The sequence below is a fragment of the Callorhinus ursinus genome, unplaced genomic scaffold (genome assembly GCF_003265705.2).
Source record: "Callorhinus ursinus isolate GAN/ISIS: 27379988/994484 unplaced genomic scaffold, GSC_fseal_2.0 scaffold7, whole genome shotgun sequence".
Lineage (NCBI taxonomy): Eukaryota > Metazoa > Chordata > Mammalia > Carnivora > Otariidae > Callorhinus > Callorhinus ursinus.
In genome coordinates, this window is record NW_027397069.1 from 52,972,049 (window position 1) to 52,993,924 (window position 21,876).

Consider the following 21,876-nt stretch of genomic DNA (forward strand, 5'->3'; position numbering starts at 1 on the left):
TGTTCCCATGGAATGCTGGCTACATCAGCCAAATGTAAGCACTGTCCACACCTACAAATATTAAGGACTTAAGACAAAAGGAAAATAATTATTTTTAAAATAATTATTTTTAATTATTTTAATTTAATTTTTAAAATAATTAAGGGTCTCTGCAATTGCCCTTGGGGGCCTGTGGTTGATTTCACTTAAATGGACACATTATAATATTACCTGCAGCTTAATGTTTAATAACAATGATGGTGATGACGGTGATTACCATGTGATAGCAACAACATATGGCTTCACTTGGAAAATACTTCTTTTTCTTTCATGCTAACTGCTAGGTTCCAGATATTCTGTAAGGTTGGTGTGGAATCCACAACGGATTTGGGAGAATATTAGAAGTCCCTGTCAGAATAGATATTTTCCACAAGGTACTAGGAACCCAAGATAATAAATTCAGAAACATATACATCTGGGCTTATTACCAGGGCTTATTCTAAGTTCTACAGGGGTTATGATAATGTATGTTCCATCTTAATAAAAAATGGTGAAAATATTTCTATAATTTTAAACATATATGGCAGTGCTGGATTTACAAGGGACTCCCTGGAAAAGACATGGTCATCTGAAGTGGACCCCCTGAATGATAGTGACCACCCAAATGAGGACTGTGAATCTTCTTTTTTAAGATTTTATTTATTTATTTGAGATAGAGTGAGAGCAAGTGAGAGAGAGGGGCAGAGGGAGAGGCAGAAGCAGGCTCTGCACTGAGCAAGGAGCCTGATGTGGGACTCGATCCCAGGACCCTAGGATCATGACCTGAGCAGAAGGCAGATGCTTAACTGACTGAGCTACCCAAGTGCCCCAGGACTGTGAATCTTTTTAAAAATTTGATTATTCCCATTGTTTTCCAAAAGCCAAAGTGTATTAGTGATCTATTGCTTCATAACAAATTACCTCAATGGTTTTAAACAATAAAATTTCTCAGCTTCAGGTATTTAGAAACAGCTTAAACAGGTGTTTCTGCCTCCGAGTATCTTGTGAGTTGCAGTCAAAATGACAGCTAGAGCTTTTTCTAAAGGTTTTCATGGAGTTATAGGACCTCCTTCCCAGTTGGCTCACTCACACTTACCAGGCAGCTGATGCTGATTGTGGGCAGGAAGTCTCAGATTCTGCTCACAAGAGTCTCTACTCAGTCACTGTGAGTGTTCCCACATCACAGTGATGAGCTACCCCCTGAGAACATCCAAGAGAACAAGATGGAACAGCTGTGTTCAGGAGTCACACATCATCATTTCTGGAACATTCCATGTGTTAGAAACCAATAAGTAAATACACCCACATGCAAGGGTAGGGTGAGTTGAGACACTAGGGGAATTAGGCAGCACCTCTTGAAAGGAGGAATATTGAAGAATTCATGGACATATTTTAAAACCACCACATAAACTAATACAGTCCTGACATAAATAGCCCACAAATGGAACTTCTTGTGTTCAGCAAAATGATCTCACTTTTTTTTAAAATGCACATCTACTGAGCATTTTATAGGCATGCCTTGAAAGTGACAAAATACCTTGGTCACAGTCATTCTTCAGGTGTGGCATGCTTATTGCTTTCAAAATACAGAACTCAAATATAAGTCCTTTACAAATGAAAGGATTTCTACAACAATAGCTCAACATGCCAGACATCAGGCTGTTGCCTCTCAACTCCAAACCCACCCTTGCACACTGGGCTGTGTGATGCTGAGGTGGGATGCTGCCACATTCTCCCTTACCTGCTCCACCTGGTCAGGTCCTGCAAGTACCAAGGTGACAGGGAGATTGCTAAGCTAGGGGAGAGGAAAGGGATTTGCTCCTTCCTGTTTGCTTCTTTTGCATTTTCTGCTTGCTTCCTGTGTCACCGCTGCTTGGCTTCTCTGCCCCAACAGCAGCTCCCACCCAGAGCAGCAAGTGGACCCAGCACTTGTGGATCCAGCCACATCGCATGCCCAGAGCTGCCAGCACCCATGAGCCAGTGTCCTTGCCTTAGAAATCAGGGCAACTTCTCCAAGCTCAGAGACACCAGACTCAACTAGGCAGTGGCTCCTTTTCAGAATTCTGAGTGTTCACCCCATGGGGCATCTCTTCCATAGTTCTAAGTTTCAATAATTCCCCCCTCTTCTCCTTGTTCCATGACACTCCCATGACAACTTAGCATAGCTTGCCTTTCATTTACCTCATTAACCATTCCCTATATTAAATTCCCTCTGTTAAAACAATGCAAGTTGTATGGTTTCTATCTCCTGATTGATGTGCTCATTAGGTAATTTCCCAAAAGAACCAGGAGAGATGTATGATGGAAGCTGTTTTTGAAATGTGGAAATAGGTAAAGTCACAGGGGAATATTAGCATGCCCTTACCAGTACTTCGGATCATTTAAAGTCATACATCAGGGCGCCTGGGTGGTTCAGTTGGTTAAGCAACTGCCTTCGGCTCAGGTCATGATCCTGGAGTCCCGGGATCAAGTCCCATGTCGGGCTCCCTGCTCAGCAGGGAGTCTGCTTCTCCCTCTGATCCTCTTCCCTCTCGTGCTCTCTATCTCTCATTCTCTCTCTCTCAAATAAATAAAATCTTTAAAATAAATAAATAAATAAATAAATAAATAAATAAATAAATAAATAAAGTCATACAGCAAAATTATAAGTCATGAAATGGGGAAATGTTATAAGCCCAATGCTTTAAATGTGAAAAGAAAAGCTTATTATTGATAAGGTTTTGTGGTTGTCGGGTTTTTTAAATCAAATCAGATACACAGGGTAACATGAGTACATCCAGAACTTCCCAGAGAAGGTTGCAGGGGGATGAGGAGTCTTCCCTATGAATAGGGTAGAGGGGAAAAGATTGGAGAACAGGCTGTCCTGGGCCTTACAACCCTTTAGCTGTATACACACTCTGCTGAGGATTCACTCCAATGTGAAAATTGGGAATCTTCTGTCCAGCAATCAAAAGTGAAATCCTTGTGCTCAGCCACCCCAGGTACAACAGAAAAATGAAAAGTAACCTGTGTCACTTTGCTGCACATGGCAAAACTATTAACTGCATCCTCAACCAACAGCAAAGATTTTCATCAAGCTAAGACTGTCCCAAACCAGCAGGTGTAAGTGAAAGTTAAAAATAAGTTCAGAAATCTAGTTTAGAAGGAAACTATTACCTGAATCCCAAAAAAACCTCCACTCTGAGCAGAGACAAGCACAAAAAGGTAAGGTACAGAGGGTAACATATAAAACAGACTGCTTTCAAGGTTCAACCAAAGATGATCCAAACCATTTGCTTGTGATCCTAAAGAAGTACTAATAAAGAGATCTGAGAAAGATGGCAGAGAAGTAGGGGACCCTATTCCAACTGGGCCCCGGAATTGAGCTGGATATCTACCAGATCACTCTGAACACCCATGACATCAGCCTGAGCTGTAAGAATATAGATCTGGATCTCTACAAACAGAATATCGCAGGCAGTTGGTTTCAAGGTACAAAGCGGGGAGCTGATATTCCACGGGCAGATATCAGAGGATAAACAGCAGTGAGAGGGAGCCTGGCTGTGGGGATCCCACACTGCCGGTGAGCAATAGCCTCCCGTGCTGGGGATGGGCACAGACTCGCAGACCTGTAGTGGTGGGGAAAGGACTTTAGGGCAGCCCCCCGGGGTCGGAAACCTGGAGCAGCAGGGTTGCACATGCGAAATGGGAGCAGCTGGTGGTTTTGGAAGCACAAAGGGCAGAGACGTACCCTGATCTGGAGGCAGGACTGGGGGCACTGCAGAGGGGCGCACAACCCAGGATGCTGCAGTTTATAGCAGCACAGACAGAAACGGAGAGAGTGTGGCCTGGAGAGCTCACTGAAGAACAGACTGCGATCTCTCTGCTCTGAGGCAGAGGGTTGGAAATGATCTCTTCTGCTCAGACGCTTGGAAGAGACACGGAAAGCCACCAGAGAACAAAAGCCCCCAAAACTGGTTCCCACTGAGCCCATCCCCCGCCACAGGGGTCAGGGCAACTGTGACCAAAGAGGGTTGCCTGAGTAACAGCCCAGCAGGCCCATCCCCCAGAAGACACCCTGGGAAACAAGAGGCCAGGAACCCTAAGGTCCCTAGAAAACAGGTGCATCTTGCTTGGGTTCTGGTCAATAATTTGGACTCTATACATTCCCTCAATCACCCCTCAACAGAATGACTAGGAGGAGGAACCCCCAAAATAGGAAAGACTCAGAGATTATGATTTATGCCGCATATTTACAAATGGATACAGATATAACCAAGATGTCAGAGATGGAATTCAGGGTAGCAATTGTGAAGACAATAGCTAGAAGGGAGAAATTGATTAATGGCAACATAGTCTCTAAGGGCAGACATGAAAGCTGAACTGGCAGGACTTAAAAATGCTATCAGTGAGATCCAATCTAATCTAGATAATCTAACAGCGAGGGTAAGGGAGGCAGAAGAATAAATTAGTGATCTAGAAGACCAATTAATAGACAAGAAGGAAAAAGAGGAGCCCAGGGAAAAACAACTCAAAATCCATGAAAATAGAGTCAGAGAAATAAGTGACAGCATGAAACATTCCAATTTCAGAATTACTGGAATCCCGGAGAGGGTGGAGAGAGAGAGAGGACTAAAAGACATATTTGAGCAAATCGTAGCTGAGAACTGGCCTAATCTGGGGAATGAAACAAACATTCGTGTCCTAGAGGTTGAGAGGACCCCTCCCAAGATCAAGGAAAACAGGCCAACACCCAGGCATGAAACAGTAAAAATCGCAAATCTTAGAACGAAGGAAACCATCTTAAGGGCAGTTAGGGGGAAGAGATTCCTTACATACAGAGGGAGGAACATCAGAATAACGTCAGACCCATCCACAGAGACCTGGCAAGCCAAAAAGGCCTGGCAAGACATATTCAGTGTATTAAACAAGAAAAACATGCAGCCAAGAATACTTTATCCAGCAAGTCTCTCATTTAGACTGGATGGAGAGATGCAGAGCTTCCAAGACCGGCAGAAACTGAAAGAACATGTGACCACTAAGCCGGCCCTGCAAGAAATATTAAGGGGGGTTCGATAAAGAGGAAAGACCCAACGAGTGATATAGAACAGAAATTTACAAGGACAATCTATAAAAACAATGTCTTCACAGGCAACATGATGAGAATTAATTCGTATCTCTCAATAATCACTCTCAACGTGAATGGCCTAAACGCTCCCATAAAATGGCACAGGGTTGCAGATTGGATAAAAAGACAGGACCCATCCATATGCTGTCTACAACAGATTCATTTTGAACCTAAAGATACATCCAGACTGAAAGTGAAGGGATGGAGTTCCATCTTCCATGCCAACACACCTCAAAAGAAAGCTGGGGTAGCAATTCTTATATCAGACAAATTAGATTTTATTTTATTTTTTTTTATTTTTTAAAGATTTTATTTATTTATTTGACAGAGAGATAGAGAGCACAAGTAGGCAGAGTGGCAGGCAGAGGGAGAGGGAGAAGCAGGCTCTCTGCTGAGCAGGGAGCCGGACATGGGGCTCAATCCCAGGACCCTGGGATCATGACCTGAGCCGAAGGCAGCCGCTTAACCGACTGAGCCACCCAGGCGCCCCCAGACAAATTAGATTTTAAACTAAAGTCTGTAGTTAGAGACACAGAAGGACACTAGATCAGTCTTAAAGGGTCCTATCCAACAAGAAGATCTAACAATTGTAAATATCTATGTCCCCAACATGGGAGCAGCCATCTACATAAGCCAACTGTTAACCAAAATAGTCATATTAATAACAATACGTTAATTGTAGGAGACCTCAATACTCCACTCTCAGCAATGGACAGATCATCTATGCAGAAAATCAACAAGGAAACAAGAGCTTTGAATGATACACTGGACCAGATGGATCTCATAGATATTTACAGAACATTCTACCCTAAAACAACAGAATACTCATTCTTCTCAAGCGCACATGGAACTTTCTCCAGAATAGACCACATACTGGGTCACAAATCAGGTCTCAACCAATACCAAAAGACTGAGATTATTCCCTGCATATTCTCAGACCATAATGCTTTAAAACTGGAACTCAATCACAAGAAAAAATTTGGAAGAAATTCAAACACTTGGAAGCTAAAGACCACTCTGCTCAAGAATGTTTGAGTCAACCAGAAAATCAAAGAAGAACTTAAACAATTCATGGAAATCAATGAGAATGAAAACACGTCAGTCCAAAACCTATGGGATACTGCAAAGGCGGTCCTAAGGGGGAAATACATAGCCATCTAAGCCTCACTCAAAAAAATAGAAAAATCATGAATTCACCAACTAACTTTACACGTTAAAGAACTAGAGAAAAAGCAACAAATGATGCCTAAGCCATGCATTAGAAGAGAAATAAGATAAGAGGAGAGATCGATGAATTAGAAACAAGAAACACAGAAGATCAGATCAACAAAACTAGAAGCTGATTCTTTGAAAGAATTAATAAGATCGATAAACCACTGGCCAGACTTATCCAAAAGAAAAGGGAAAGGACCCAAATTAATAAAATTATGAATGAAAGGGGAGAGATCACGACTAACACCAAGGAAATAGAAACAATTATTAGAAATTATTATTACTATATGCCACTATATACAACAACTATATGCCAATAAACTGAGCAACCTGGATGAAACGGATGCCTTCCTGGAATCCTATAAACTGCCAAGACTGAAACAGGAAGAAATTGACAACCTGACTAGGCCCAATAACCAGTAACGAGATTGAAGCAGTGATCAAAAACCTCCCAAAAAAACAAGAGTCCAGGGCCTGAAGGATTTCTATCAAACATTCAAAGCAGAAATAATACCTATTCTCCTAAAGGTGTTTCAAAAAATAGAAACAGAAGGAAAGCTTCCAGACTCATTGTATGAGGCTAGCATTACCTTAATCCCCAAAACAGGCAAAGACCCCATCAAAAAGGAGAATTTCAGACCATTATCCCCGATGAATATGGATTCCAAAATTCTCAACAAAATCCTAGCTAATAGGATCCAACAATACAGTAAAAGGATCATCCACCACGACCAAGTGGGATTTATCCCCGGGATGCAAGGGTGGTTCAACATTCGCAAATCAATCAATGTGATAGAACACATTAATAAGAGGAGAAAGAACCATATGGTCCTCTCAACTGATGCAGAAAAAGCATGACAAAATACAGCATCCTTTCCTGATTAAAACTCTTCAGAGTATAGGGATAGAGGGAACATTCCTCAAGTTCATAAAATCCATCTATGAAAAACCCACAGCGAATATCATCCTCAATGGGGAAAAGCTGAGAGCCTTTCCCTTAAGATCAGGAACATGTCAAGGATGCCCACTTTTGCCACTATTGTTCAACACAGTACTAGAAGTCCTAGCAACAGCAATCAGACAACAAAAAGAAATCAAATGTATTCAAATTGGCAAAGAAGTCGTCAAACTCTCTCTTTTCACAGATGACATGATACTTTCTGTGGAAAACCCAAAGGACTCCACCCCCAAATTACTAGAACTCATACAGCAATTCAGTAATGTGGCAGGATACAAAATCAATGCACAGAAATCAGTTGCTTTCTTATACACTAACAATGCAACTGTAGAAAGAGAAATTAGAGAAACGATTCCATTTTCAATAGCACCAAAAACCAGAAGATACCTCAGAATAAACCTAACCAAAGAGGTAAAGGATCTATACTCTAGGAACTACAGAACACTCATGAAAGAACTCAAAGACACAAAAAGATGGAAAAACATTCCATGCTCATGGATCAGAAGAATAAACATTGTTAAAATGTCTATGCTGTCCAGAGCAATCTATACCTTCAATGCCATCCCAATCAAAATTCCAATGACATATTTCAAAGTGCTGGAACAAACAATCCTAAAATTTGTATGGAATCAGAAAAGACTCCGAATCACCAAGGAAATCTTGAAAAAGAAAAACAAAGCTGGGGGCATCACGTTGCCCCATTTCAAGCTATATTACAAAGCAGGGATCACCAAGACAGCACGGTACTGGCACAAAACAGACATATAGACCAATGGAACAGAATAGGGAGCCCAGATATGGACCCTCAACTCTATGGTCAAATAATCTTCAACAAAGCAGGAAAAAATATGTAACGGAAAAAAGACAGTCTCTTCAATAATGGTGCTGGGAAAATTGGACAGCTATATACAGAAGAATGAAACTCGACCATTCTCTAACACCATACACAAAGATAAACTCAAAATGGATGAAAGACCTCAATGTGAGACAGGAATCCATCAAAATCCTAGAGGGGAACATGGGCAGTAACCTCTTTGACATCGGCCACAGCAACTTCTTTCAAGACATGTCTCCAAAGGCAAGGGAAACAAAAGCAAAAATGAATTTTTGGGACTTCATCACGATAAAAAGCTTCTGTACAGCAAAGGAAACAGTCCACAAAACAAAGAGGCAACCCACAGAATGGGAAAAGATATTTGCAAATGACACTATAGATAAAGGGCTGGTATCTAAGATCTATAACGAAGTTCTCAAACTCAACACCCAAAAAACAAATAATCAAGTCATAAAATGGGCAGAAGACATGAAAAGACACTTCTCTGAAGAAGACATACAAATGGCTAACAGACACATGAAAAAATGTTCATCATCATTAGCCACCAGAGAAATTCAAATCAAAACCACATTGAGATACCACCTTACGCCAGTTAGAATGGCAAAAATGGACAGGGCAAGAAGCAACAAATGTTGGAGAGGTTGTGGAGAAAGGGGAACCCTCTTACACTGTTGGTGGGAATGCAAGTTGGTACAGCCACTTTGGAAAACAGTGGGGAGGTGCCTCAAAAAGTTAAAAATAGAGCTACCCTATGACCCAGCAATTGCGCTCCTGGGTATTTACCCCAAAGACACAGATGTAGTGAAAAGAAGGGCCATATGCACCCCAATGTTCATAGCAGCAATGTCCGCAAGAGCCAAACTGAGGAAAGAGCCGAGATGCCCTTCAACAGATGAATGGATAAAGAAGATGTATTACTCAGCCATCAGAAAGGATGAATACCCAACTTTTGCATCAACATGGATGGGACTGGAGGAGCTTTTGCTGAGTGAAATAAGTCAAGCAGAGAAAGTCAATTATCATAGGGTCTCACTTATTTGTGGAACATAAGGAATAGCCTGGAGGACATCAGGAGAAGGAAGGGAAAAATGAAGAGGGGGAAATCGGAGGGAGAGATGAACCATGAGAGACTATGGACTCTGAGAAACAAACTGAGGGTTCTAGAGGGGAGGGCGGTGGGGGGGATAGGTTAGCCCGGTGATGGGTATTAAGGAGGGCACGTACTGCATGGAGCACTGGGTGTTATATGAAAACAATGGTTCGCGGATCACATCAAAAACTGATGATGTATGGTGACTAACATAATAAAATTTTTAAAAATTTAAAAAAGTACTAATAAAGAATTTTCTGATCTCTCCCCCACATTACTCTGCCTTTTACATTTCAACCACCAACTACTTTGTTCTTTTTAGTGTTTTTATTCCTCAGATATGACTATGATTTACATGTGCATCTTCCTACATATATTCTGAGGGTTAAAAAGATATCACCACAGCTACAAATGAGACTCAAGGCCACTCTCTTCACTCAGTGTATAAAGAGCATGAAACATGAGCAAAGGGTCAATGACACTTATGAATCCAGAAGTCAAATAAACAGAATGAATTTAATGTCAGTTGGAAATAACAGAATATTAAATCAACTATAACAGCATACATTATAAAGTTATAAATATATACACAGTAACTTCTAGAAAAGAGCTACTTTAATTTAGATTTTATTATGGAAGTACTTATTTCAAAATTGTTGGGCTCAAACTAAATTAGCTCTTCAATATGGTTAAGTGGTTGTTCTTGGTTTGAGGTGAAATTTTGTTAAGACTGAGTAAGTATAAATGTTTTAATACATTTGCTTTAATTGCATGGATCTCTTAACCAAGAAGGATTTGAAGAGTTGGTACAATAAATTGACAATTTACCTGCAGTAAGCTTTCAAGAAAATGTTATGAGTTTGGCGAAAGAGTCTTAAGTATTAGAACTTTGAAGTGTTTTCAGAAGAGCCAGTTTAGATCTGGGCTAACATTCCGGAACCAGAGCACCACTCTCCACCACCCACATTAAGAAAAGGGCATGAAGTCAGGGCAAAGGCAGCAAGACCCCATACAGTGCACATTCTCAGAGGGAGGAAACATGTATAGAGATTAAGAGCACAGTCTTTTAAGGAAGATAAACTGAGCTGCCAGCTTGCACCAAAACTAGTTAGCTTATCTTCTAATCTCAATTTGTTCATCTGCAAAATGGGACCACTGGCAAAACTACTCTTCTAAGGATACCTGAGATGTCCATATAACCAAATTAGATGGGCATTTTTCCGTGCTGGATCTCTCAGCTTCATTCATCATAGCTAATACTGTCTCCTTTTGAGAACAACTTCTCCCAACCTTTGTAGAAATAAGGTATTATCCTGTCTCCATATTCCTACTTTGGTTCTCAGTGGGGTGAGCCAGTCTTTCCTATAAGTATATAATTTCCACTGGAGCACACTTAACAGGAAGCAAGGGCACCATTGTAAAAGGTAACCTCTCATGAATGCCACGATCCCCTGCTAGCTATGGCAGCTCCCAAGTGAAATACATGCTTCCCAATGCCAGTGCCCATGTGCTGAGCCCTCACCCCCACCTCCACCCCCAGGCAGGGCCTCTGCACAGAAAAGATGCCCACCACTGAGTCTTCCTCACTCTTCCTCTTTCCTCTTCTCTCCACTCATCCTTGGTACTTTTTCTCTCACCTACCCCCTGCATTTGATTAGATGGTTGAGGCAGGACGGTGGTTTGTTGGTTTGTTTCAATTTTTGCTAAAGCCAGAAATCAAGTGGGTGTTCTTGATTTCTCCTGATTTTTATTCCAGGCCATAATCAATCAACACCAATTTGTGCTCATTCTGTTTTTATACTAATCTTGACTCCAACCACCCTTCTTGATCCCCACAGCTGCCCCCTAGTTCACCATGATTTCTCACTGGACCATGGAAATAGCTCCTTTGATGGTTAATTGTATGTGTCAACTTAGTAGGCTATAGTGCCCTGATGTTTGATCAGACACTGGTCTAAATGTTGCTGTGAAGATAGTTTTTATATGTAATTAACATTTAAATCACTGGACTTTGCCTAAAGTAGATTACCCTCCATAATGTAGGTGGGTCTCTCCAATCAATTGAAGGCCTTCAGAGAAAAGGCTGAGGTCCCCAGAGAGGAAGGAATTTGGACTCACTGCAACATAAACTCTTGCTGGAATTTCCAACCTGTTGGCACACCCTGCAAGTTTCAGACTTCCTAGCCCACATGATCACCTGATCCATTCCTAAAAATATATCTGTGTGTGTGCCCCAATATTCACATCCTATTGCTTCTGTCTCTCTAGACAACCCTGACTAGACTAACACACACCCCCCAGGTGGCTTCCTCACTCCAGATTTCCTGTACATTCTCTACAGGGCAGACAGAATACTCTTTCTTAAAGCGCATATTATGTTGTCTCATGTCATTTTTCAGTTTAAAACACATCTATGGTTTCCCACTGCACTTAGAAAAAAAATCCAGAATCCTTCAAATGCTCTGCAGATCTCAGCATAAAATGATCTCTGTCCTTTGGAGCTTCATCTCAACCTCTGGCCACTTGACATACTCCAGATGGGTTCTTTCTTCTGTTTCTCAAATACACTGTGCTCCTTCTTATCTCAGAAACTTTTCCCTCTGCCTGGAGCCCACCTCCTAACCCTCTTCATGGAACTTCTTCTAAATCAACCTCAACTGACATTTCCTCAGAGAGGCTCTCTCCCTGACCCTCAGAAAAGCAGCTAAAGGTCTGCTTTGTGCCACTCTGTTCTAATCACCTTGCCTATACCAATTCATTTAATCCTCACAACTCCATAAAGTAGATATTATTAGTATCCCCATTTTCCAGATGAAGAAGATGAAGCACCAAAAATTTAAGTAATGTGCACAAAATCACACAGCTGAGCTGGGATTTGAATCCAGACATTGGACTCCAGAGTCTGTGAACTTCACCAGCTACAATGAGATAATCTTCCCCTGGGCAAAAGCATCCTTTTATTTTCCCTCACAGTATTTATTGCAATTTGTCGTATGTATGTACATGCTTGATCACTTTCTAGCTCCCACCACTATCCTATCAAGTAACATGAGGACAGAGACCCTACTTTTTTTGCTCACCTGTGTACCTAGTTCAGTGTTTAGGATATATTTGTTCTCAGTTAATATCTGTGGTTGTATTCCTCATCCTTCCTTTCCCTAGCTTGTCATTTATAGGTATCAAATCTCAAAACTCATCCTTAATGCCTGCAAATCAGAGAGGAATAATAGTGGGAGTCTGGATGAATAATTGGACTAAAATCCTCTGTCTGACCTTGGCTGTTTTTGATCAACTGTGTTCATTGCATGAACAGCCTCTATAGCAACACAGATATCTTGGGATAAGATTTGAGAATTCCCTAACCCCCAAAATTTCACCTACCATCTACTTGAAATATAATCATTAGAGATGCTATTCCTTTTAAACTCTCATTAGAACTCAGATAGCCACTGAAAGCTGAGAGCTGGCAGTCATTATTTGTTAATATCTCAGGTAGGATTAGAGGACAGATACCCTAGGAATGCAACACCGCATAGGTATCTCTACACCAGATGGGCCTGGTACCTGCAGCTGGGTCACCAGGAGTAGAGAGAGAGAGAGGGAGCTCTAAGTAGAGCTGAGAGGACCCAAAGCTGATTGGGTCTTCTCCACAATGTTCAGCTGCTTCCAAGTAGGTTCAACAAGAGCTGCCTTGATAAATGTTGTAAATGCTTCCTATGGTTTGCAGAAAATCCCTAATTTTTAGTTTTATCTGATACTGTATCCATGCAACAAGAAAGCCACCCAATTTAAAAAGTGAGAAATTTAGTTAATCAAGGAGTTGTTTTTGCCTTTAAGACACCAAACTGATTTGGCTGATTCTTCACTGATTTAATGACAAGTGCTGGGTCATGTATCTACAATCCAATTAAACACTGTTTCTTTCTAACCGCCCCCCCCCCGAGGATACTGGAAGACAATTCAATACATATTAGGTTTAAATTGGGAAAATTTAGCTAATAGCCATCAAAAATTTTTCAAAAGAAATTAGGTATTCTCTTCCTACTTCTCAAATGTATACCATCCCCTTTTAATGGTGCTATGCTAACATTTTAAGACAAACACTTAAAAACTTACATTATATTCAAACTATTTCAAAAAGGAAATATTGACTTTGCAATGACTAAACTGATCACCTTTTAGAGAAAGAGAAAGAGCCTAATTTGTTTTCAGAATGTCAGAGTCCTGAGTCCAACCTGCTAATCCTGGAAACATAAGCAGTTAAAATTCTTTGAGGTTTAATTTTTTTTATTATGTTATGTTAGTCACCATACAGTACTTCATTAGTTTTTGATGTAGTGTTCCATGATTCATTGTTTGTGTAGATGGAAAGTTATATACAATTAGGTTGTACTTACTAATGGGGAAAATAGGACAAATAACTGTCTCCAAGAATCTTGTAGGAATGTCCTAGTAGAAGATGACTCAATATCATAGCAATTGTTTTTGATATGGGGACAAGCCTTCAAAAAGTGAGATTTTGATTACCTTTCAGTAACACAACAAGCATAGCTGAGTAAAAAAAGTCTAGATGCGTAGTCACACCTGCCTTGTTGGTGCAATTCCATCACTTTTGGCTGGATAATCTTGGAATCATCACTGTATTTCTCAAGAGCTCAAGGAGAGAATTTTAAGACGTAGAGGATGCTATGAACATTTGGGGTGTTATACACAACTAATAAATCGTTGAACACTACATCAAAAACTAATGATGTACTATATGTTGGCTAACTGAACATAATAATATAAATTAAATAAATAAATAAATAAATAAGACACAATTATTTGACTACCTTTATAGAGCAGAACAAGTAAAATGTTCCTGATTCTAGTTCCATGTGCATAATTTCCAGGATGAAACACAATACTTCAAAATCAGAGCCTGGCCACCAGGAAAAGTTCTGAGAGACTTTCAGAGAAGAACATCCAACACAACTGATCCTCCAAATCCTGCTGCCCACATCCCCTTTCCGATTGTACTCACTGGCTAAATCAGCTCTCTCAAATCACCACTTCCATGGCTCTGCACACTAGAATAAAAATTAACTTTCCAAAATAGGGTTTTAGTTCTTCCCTGTGGCACTCAGTTGCCTAGCCATCTTCCTCAGTTCATTAAATGTTGGGTTTGCTTTTACTGTTTTTGTTAGCTAACGTTTATTGAGTGCCTACCGTATAGCTGGCGCAATTCTAAATATTTTGCATGCAGGATTCCCGAGGGAAAAGGTCATTTATATTCAAGATACAAAGCAGGACATTATGTTATAGTAACTACAGATTTAGTTTACTGAGAGTAAAAGAGAATAAAGACAGAGTGGTTCATGATCATATTTTTTTTCCTAAGCTTTCTTTAAACCATAATCTATCAATCTTTCTACTACTCCAGATTGAAATTAAAGGGAAAAAATGTTTAAATATGTTAAACACATAATAATTTTGGGAACTTCATATGAAATTTTCATGTGGCAAAATTTCCCAATACAGTTGTAGGAGGTGAGATTCCACATTAAAATATATCAAATGACAGAACAGCTTTGAATATTGGAAGCATTTATGTTACAGATTGGCATTAAAACTTGGGTGACTGATCCTAAAGTTCTCATCAAGAGTTCCAGAAGGTTTCTATGAAGTTTGCTATGCTGAGAAACTTTTAGGATTTCAAAACAGAATTTGTTGTCTCATCATTTTCCCTGACAATCTTCTTACATGCTGTTTCCAAATAGATGAACAAATCATTTCACACAATGGCAAGTGGTGAAGTTGTACTTCTGGAAAGTTACAAATGAAATAAACCTGCCAACCGAAAACATCAAGTTCACAAGTGTTTGATAAAAAATCCACTATCAATTGGACTCGATTCACGTATGTGTCAGCAGCCTAAAAACTTTGTTCATGAAGGCTTTAAATGACTGTAACTGAAATCATTTGAAAGGAAAAAAAAAAAAAAAAAAACGAGTCAGTCCAAATAAGTGAAGCCCTATTCACTTAGTTGCATCCTCACTGGCGTCCGGGTACCTCTATTTTCATACCAAGGCTCATCTTTATTTTTCTTTTTCTGCCCTTCCTTTTCCACTGGGCCCATCCACATTTCACCTATTATAAATGAGTAGCTATAATTCTGTAGACTGTGTTCCCAAATATTTGCTGATCCCTCCAATGGGAGAATTTTGTTTCCTGTTCCCCTAATATCAGGCCTGGCCATGTGGTTTGCTTTTATCCCTAAAATGTGATGAAAATCATGGTGCCATTTCCAAGTTAAACCCCCAAGAATGTACCCATGTTTTCACAATCTCTCTTTCCCTTTTGCTATGAACACAGCCATGTCCCAAGTAGGGGCAGCTCCTTGACCTGGATCCTGGACAGAAAAGAGCATGGAATAGAGTCACCGGTAACACAAATGAGATATAAACCATCTTCACTGTTCTAAGCCACAGAAATTTGGGAATTATTAACCCAGGATTCTTTAGCCTGTAATTAAATGAGATAATTGTCTTCACATTTTGAACTGTATATCTCCATAATAATTTTGAGCAAATGTGGATCTCCTCTAAATTGTTTGTTGACAACTAAAATTTCCCATCGTATGTCCAACAGGTGACAAGTTGTCATTTTGATTGTTATAAATTGTAAATTTTTGATTTCTTATATAAAACCTTTCCATCCCTCTTTTAAATTGCCCAAAATGAATAAAATATCATATAAGACCCACCATCATATATTTAAAAAGTACATGAACAAGTTTTCTCTCATAGTTGGAAAATTTACATCATTACATCATTCCTTTTTCTATGTATCTCTCTTTCCTCTGATGCGAACACAGTCAGGTGGATCCTGGAGTGCAGAGAGCATAGAGTATGTTCTCTTTACTTTTCTCTCATGAGCCTCTCCCTGGGAAGTGTTGCATTCACAGACGTCAAGTAGGGGATAGCAAAAATTTTCATCACTCCTGCTACCCCTACTTATAATACATGTGAGTTCAGAACATTGCCACAGAAGCCAAAATAGCCTGTTTCTAATGTCACAACGTATACTCAATAGAAATGTGTAAAAGAGAAAGACACAAAAATCCCATAGCAGGTGCATGGGGTTTTGATTAATGGAAGTATCATCAATACTGATACGTGTCATTTCATTGGAGATTTTCACACCCCCAAACAATTCCCTGTGCTAGGATTTCAGATCTGCAAAAGTATGACATCCTTTGGGAAAGTGGAGGAAAGGCAAATGTGAAAAGAAAGGTGGAAAAGAAATACAACTTCCTGAATTGCAGGCACTTTTCCAGGCCAATAAATTTGAGAAAAGAGTATGTGCGACTATATAAAAGACTATGTATGGACACTGAGGGTATGAAAATTGATGCTCTGCACTTTTTGTGCCTATGTACCTTTTGGAAAACTCTCGTATTCCCTGTCAGGCTCCTGGACCCTGATGTGAAGACTGTTGCTACAGACTGAAGGCAATTGAGAAATCTAATAGGCAATGCTTGAGAAATAAGATATTTTATTCTTTAACATTTGTATTGAGTTTTCTATTGCTGCTTAACAAACTCAGCAGCAGTGAACAACACACATCTATTGTGTGGCAGCTTCGGTGAGTCAGGAGTCTGAGCACAACTTAGCTGGGTCCTCAGCTCAGGGTCTCTTAGGCCTGCAGTCAATGTGTCAGCCAGGGCTACAATTTCATCTGAGGTTCAAGGTCCTCCTCCAGCCTCACTGGTTTGACAGCATTCAGGTCCTTGTGACTATAAGACAGAGATCCTCAGCTACTAGCAGCTGCCTATAATTCCCTGCCATGTAACTCTCTCCCCAACATGTCAGTTTCTCTCATTAAGGCCAACAGGAGAATGTTTGTGCTGCTTCTTCTATTTCTGACCACTAGACCCATTTTTAAAGCACTCAAGTGATTGGGTCAGATCCACCAAATTAATCTCCCTATCTGGTTACCTTAAACTCAGCTACTGCCGGGGGCTTAATTACATCTGAAAAGTCCCTTCACCTTTGCTATCTAATGCAACATCATCAAGGAAGTGATATCCCCTCATTTTTGTCATAGTCTGCTGGTTAGAAGTAAGTTAAAAGACTCACCCACAGTCAAAGGGAGAAGATTTTACAAGGACATGGGTCATTGGAAGTCATCTTAGAATTTTGCCTACCATTCTATTTAAGCCAAAAATAACATTAGCCTTATGAATATAACAACTGTGGAGTGTTTTAAGTTTAGAATATAAGTCCGGCAGAGAAAGAAAAATACCATATGATCTCACTTACATGTGGAATCTAAAAAAACAAAATAAACGAACAAACAAAACAAAACCAGGCTCCTAAATACAGAGAACAAACTGGGGGCTGTCAGAGGGAAGGTGGGTAGGGGAGATGAACAAAACAGATTAAAAGATACAAATATCCAGTTATAAAATAAATAAGTCACAATGATGAAAAGTACAGCATAGGGAATATAGTCAATAATGTTGTAATAACGTTGTGTGGTGACAGATGGTTGACTATACTTATCCTGGTGAGCACTGAGTAATGTATGGAAATGCCAAATCAATATCTTATATACCTGAAATATTATACTGTACATTAATCACTATAATTTTTAAAAAGCTAAAAAGAATGTTAAAGGACAGTCCCTAGGGCACTCAATATTTAATGATCCTTAGAAGGATCACCAACGAAATTAGTTTAAAACATAGATGTCCCAGACCCCACTGCAGAGATTCTGATTCAGGAGGCAAAGAATCAGCCAGAATTCTGCATTTTAAATAACTTCTCCCTGATGTTTCCAGTACAAGTGCTGAGCACACACTGAAAATCACTGATACAGTGTTTCCATAATTAAAGAATGGCTTAAATTTTCCCAAGGCTCTGCAGTTTGGGCCAGGGAATTCCTCCAAAGTGTGTTTTGCCTCTCTCTTTTATAAAAGCTGTATTTCACAGGCTCCACTTCTCCGCTTAGCACCCAGCATACTGAGAAAACTTTATAGAGTCCCAGAAAATACCCTCCACCTAGATAAAGTCCTTCTTGCAAGACTAAGCTAGTAATAGCCTTACCTCTAGTGTACACCATATATAAAAAAATGTTTTAATAGCACAAAGTGGATACAAACCTGGCCGTTTCTCCCACTAGAGTTTCTGCCATTCTCAAGAGAAGAATAAGAGGACCAATGCCTAATTCTCCCTCCAGTAGGCCAGGATCTTCCCTCCAGGCAGCAAGACTGCCTCGTTGGCGCATTCCCCTTTGGGGCCCTTGCTGAAGGTAGGGGCTCTCTAGAGGCCCTGAGATCAGGAAGGGGGTGAGAAGGAGTGGGGGCCCCGACAATGCAACTCCCAACTTTCCTCCTCACTCCACCTAGCTAAAGGTCCCAGGCGCTGTGCCAGTCAGTCCGTGTGGGTTAGGCTGGGTTGTGAAACCTTCCAGCACCAGAACTATTCAGGGAAGGGAAACGCTAAAAGCATTCTAGAAGTCCGTGAAGGCATCGAGAACATGGCTGCAGATACCCAAAGGGAAATAAGGGGTCACCAGGACAAGTCACAGGGAAGAAAGCCGCAGCTCTTGATTGACTCCCTAAGGGCTTATCAGGGACAGCGCATGCTCAAGGCATTGGCGCAGCCTCCACGTTCCACACCACCGAAGAGAGAAAAGGCTCTCTCACAGACTGACTTTGCGCCTTCTTGAACAGCCAGTCAAGCACACCACACTCCTCTCAGTAGAGATCACTTGTAAATAAAGAATGTTTTGGGCGCCTGGGTGGCTCAGTTGGTTAGGCGACTGCCTTCGACTCAGGTCATGATCCTGGAGTCCCGGGATCGAGTCCCACATCGGGCTCCCTGCTCAGTAAGGAGTCTGCTTCTCCCTCTGACCCTCTTCCCTCTCGAGCTTTCTATCTCTCATTCTCTCTCTCTCTCAAATAAATAAAATCTTTAAAAAATAAAATAAAATAAAGAATGTTTTAACAATTGTTCCTTAGTCCCTCTTAACCCAAAATCCCATCATGCCATTTAGAGTTCTCCTGTACAACTTGACCTTGACTTCCAGGAAAGATTCTCAAAGACTGAGAAAAAGGGGCACATCAGGACTGTCTGTAAGTATGGCTCTTAGGATGTAGGGAGTAATGCGTATAGCTCAGGCATCACGTGGCAACCCAGAGAAGAGAGGTAAAAGTGACAAACCAAAATTTGCAGTCTCACAAGAGTGCTGGGGCAGAAAGGTACATCCTTCTGCTTTCCTCACAGGTTAACATGGAAGTTCACAGTGGCTGACCCAAGCAAACTATTTAGTAGGTAAAATTTGTCTGTGCTATTCCAACCCCCCAGGTCCTATCTACATTCTGTACCAGCCATCACTTCTTCCTTGTCTGCCCATTCCATCCTATCTCGGATTTCAGAGTATAGCCTTGAGTTCTTTTCCTATCAAAACAACTTCCCAGTAAAGAATCAGAAAGTCACGGGGGTGGGGGGAAGGAGAGAGGCAAACCGAGAAACAGACTCCTAACTATAGAGAACTGATGGTTACTGGTGGGGGAAAGGAGGGGTGTTAAATAGGTGATGGGGATTAAGGGTGCGCTTGTCCTGATGAGCACCAGGTGATGTATGGAAGTGCTGAATCCAAAACTAACATTACACTGTATGTTAACTAACTGCAATTGAAGTAAAAAAAATAAATATTTTTTAAAAGAATCAGAAAGTCATTTATATGATTTTAGACAACAGGTTAAATTATTATTTTCACTTAAGAAAGATATAAAATTTTTAAATGATACCTTTATGGTGAAAATTCAGGCATTAGTCAGTGGACAAAACAGATTTGTATTTGTAGGATTTCTTTTAAGGGAAGGCAAAAAAATTTCCAAAATCATTCCACATAGGCAGTCCTGTGGACTTAAGCTTTTATGAATACTTAAAAGGAAAATACTATTATTTCCCAGTAGTATTTCCTCCAGTCACTGCGGTTCTTTGAAAGATAATATCCAGGATTCCTGTTTCAGCTCCAACATGTAAACAGCTTAGAAGTCGTCACTCCCATGTCTACAATAAGAAAAAGCTGGATAAACTTGATAAATATTTGTACACAGGATTTTGTGTAGACAAAGTTTTTAAATCAGTTGGTCAATACCTAGGAAGTGCAACTGCTGGATTACACTAAGACTATATTCACCTTTTTTGTTGTTGTTTTGTTTTGTTTTTTTAAGATTTTATTTTTTAAAAGATTTTATTTATTTGAGAGAGAGAAACAGCATGAGAGGGGAGAGGGTCAGAAGGAGAAGCAGGCTCCCCGCTGAGCCAGAAGCCCAATGTGGGACTCAATCCCAGGACTCCAGGGTCATGACCTGAGCCGAAGGCAGTCGCTTAACCGACTGAGCTAAGATTTTATTTATTTGACAGAGAGAGACACAGCGAGAGAGGGAACGCAAGCAGGGGGAGTGGAAGAGAGAGAAGCAGGCTTCCCGCCGAGCGGGGAGCCCGATGTGGGGCTCGATCCCAGGACCCTGGGACCATGACCTGAGCCAAAGACAGACGCTTAACCGACTGAGCCACCCAGGTGCCCCTATATTCAGCATTGTAAGAAACTGCCAAACTGTCTTCCAAAGTGCTATCCCATTTTGCATCCCTACCAACAATGAATGAGAATGTCTGTTGTTCTGTATCCTAATTAGCAATTGGTATTTTCAGTTTTTTGGATTTTAGCCACTCTAATAGGTTTATAGTGGTATTTCATTATTGTTTTAATTTGCATTTCCCTCATAACATAGGATGTTGAGCACCTTTTTATATGCTTATTTGCTGTCTGTATATCTTACTTGGTGAGGTATCTGTTCACATCTTTTACCTATTTTTAAAATTGGGATGTTTCTTTATTGCTACATTTTAAAAGTTCTCTGTATATTTTGGATACAAGCCTTTCATCAGATATATTTTGTAAATATATCATTTTCCTTCTGCCTGATGAGCTTCTTTTAACATTTCTTGCATGGCAGACATGCTAGCAATGAAATTCTTCAGTTTTTGTTTGTTGAAGAAAGTTTTCATTTCTCCAGAATATCGAATTTTAGGTTGGTATTTTTTTTTCTTTTAATGCTTTAGTTTGTTCTCTCTCTTCTTGCTTGCATGATTTCTGATGAGAAGTCCACTGCAATTCTGAGTCCTGTTCCTCTATAGATAAAGTATTTTTTCCTCTGACTTCTTTCAAGATATTCTCTTTGCTTTGACCTTACTACAGTTTGATTGTGATATTCCTAGGTATGGATTTTTTTTGTTTTTATCTTTCTTGGTGTTTTTGAACTTTCTGGATTTGTGGTTCGGGGTCTTTCCTAATTTTGGAAATTTTTCATCATTATTACTTCAAGTATTTCTTTTGCCTACTCTCTTTCTTTTCCTTCTGGTATTCCAATTTCATGAATGTTATGCTTTTTGAAATTTCTCAAAATTCTTGGATTTTTAAATTTTTTTTTCTGTTTTAATGTCAGTTTGAGAAGTTTCTATTCACATGTCTTCAAGCTTACTGACTCTTTCTTTGGCTGGGTCAAGCCTACTGATGAGCTCATTGAAGGCATTCATCCTTTCTATTACTGTCTTTAACTTCTAGAATTTCCTTTTGATTCCTTAGGGCTTCTATCTCTC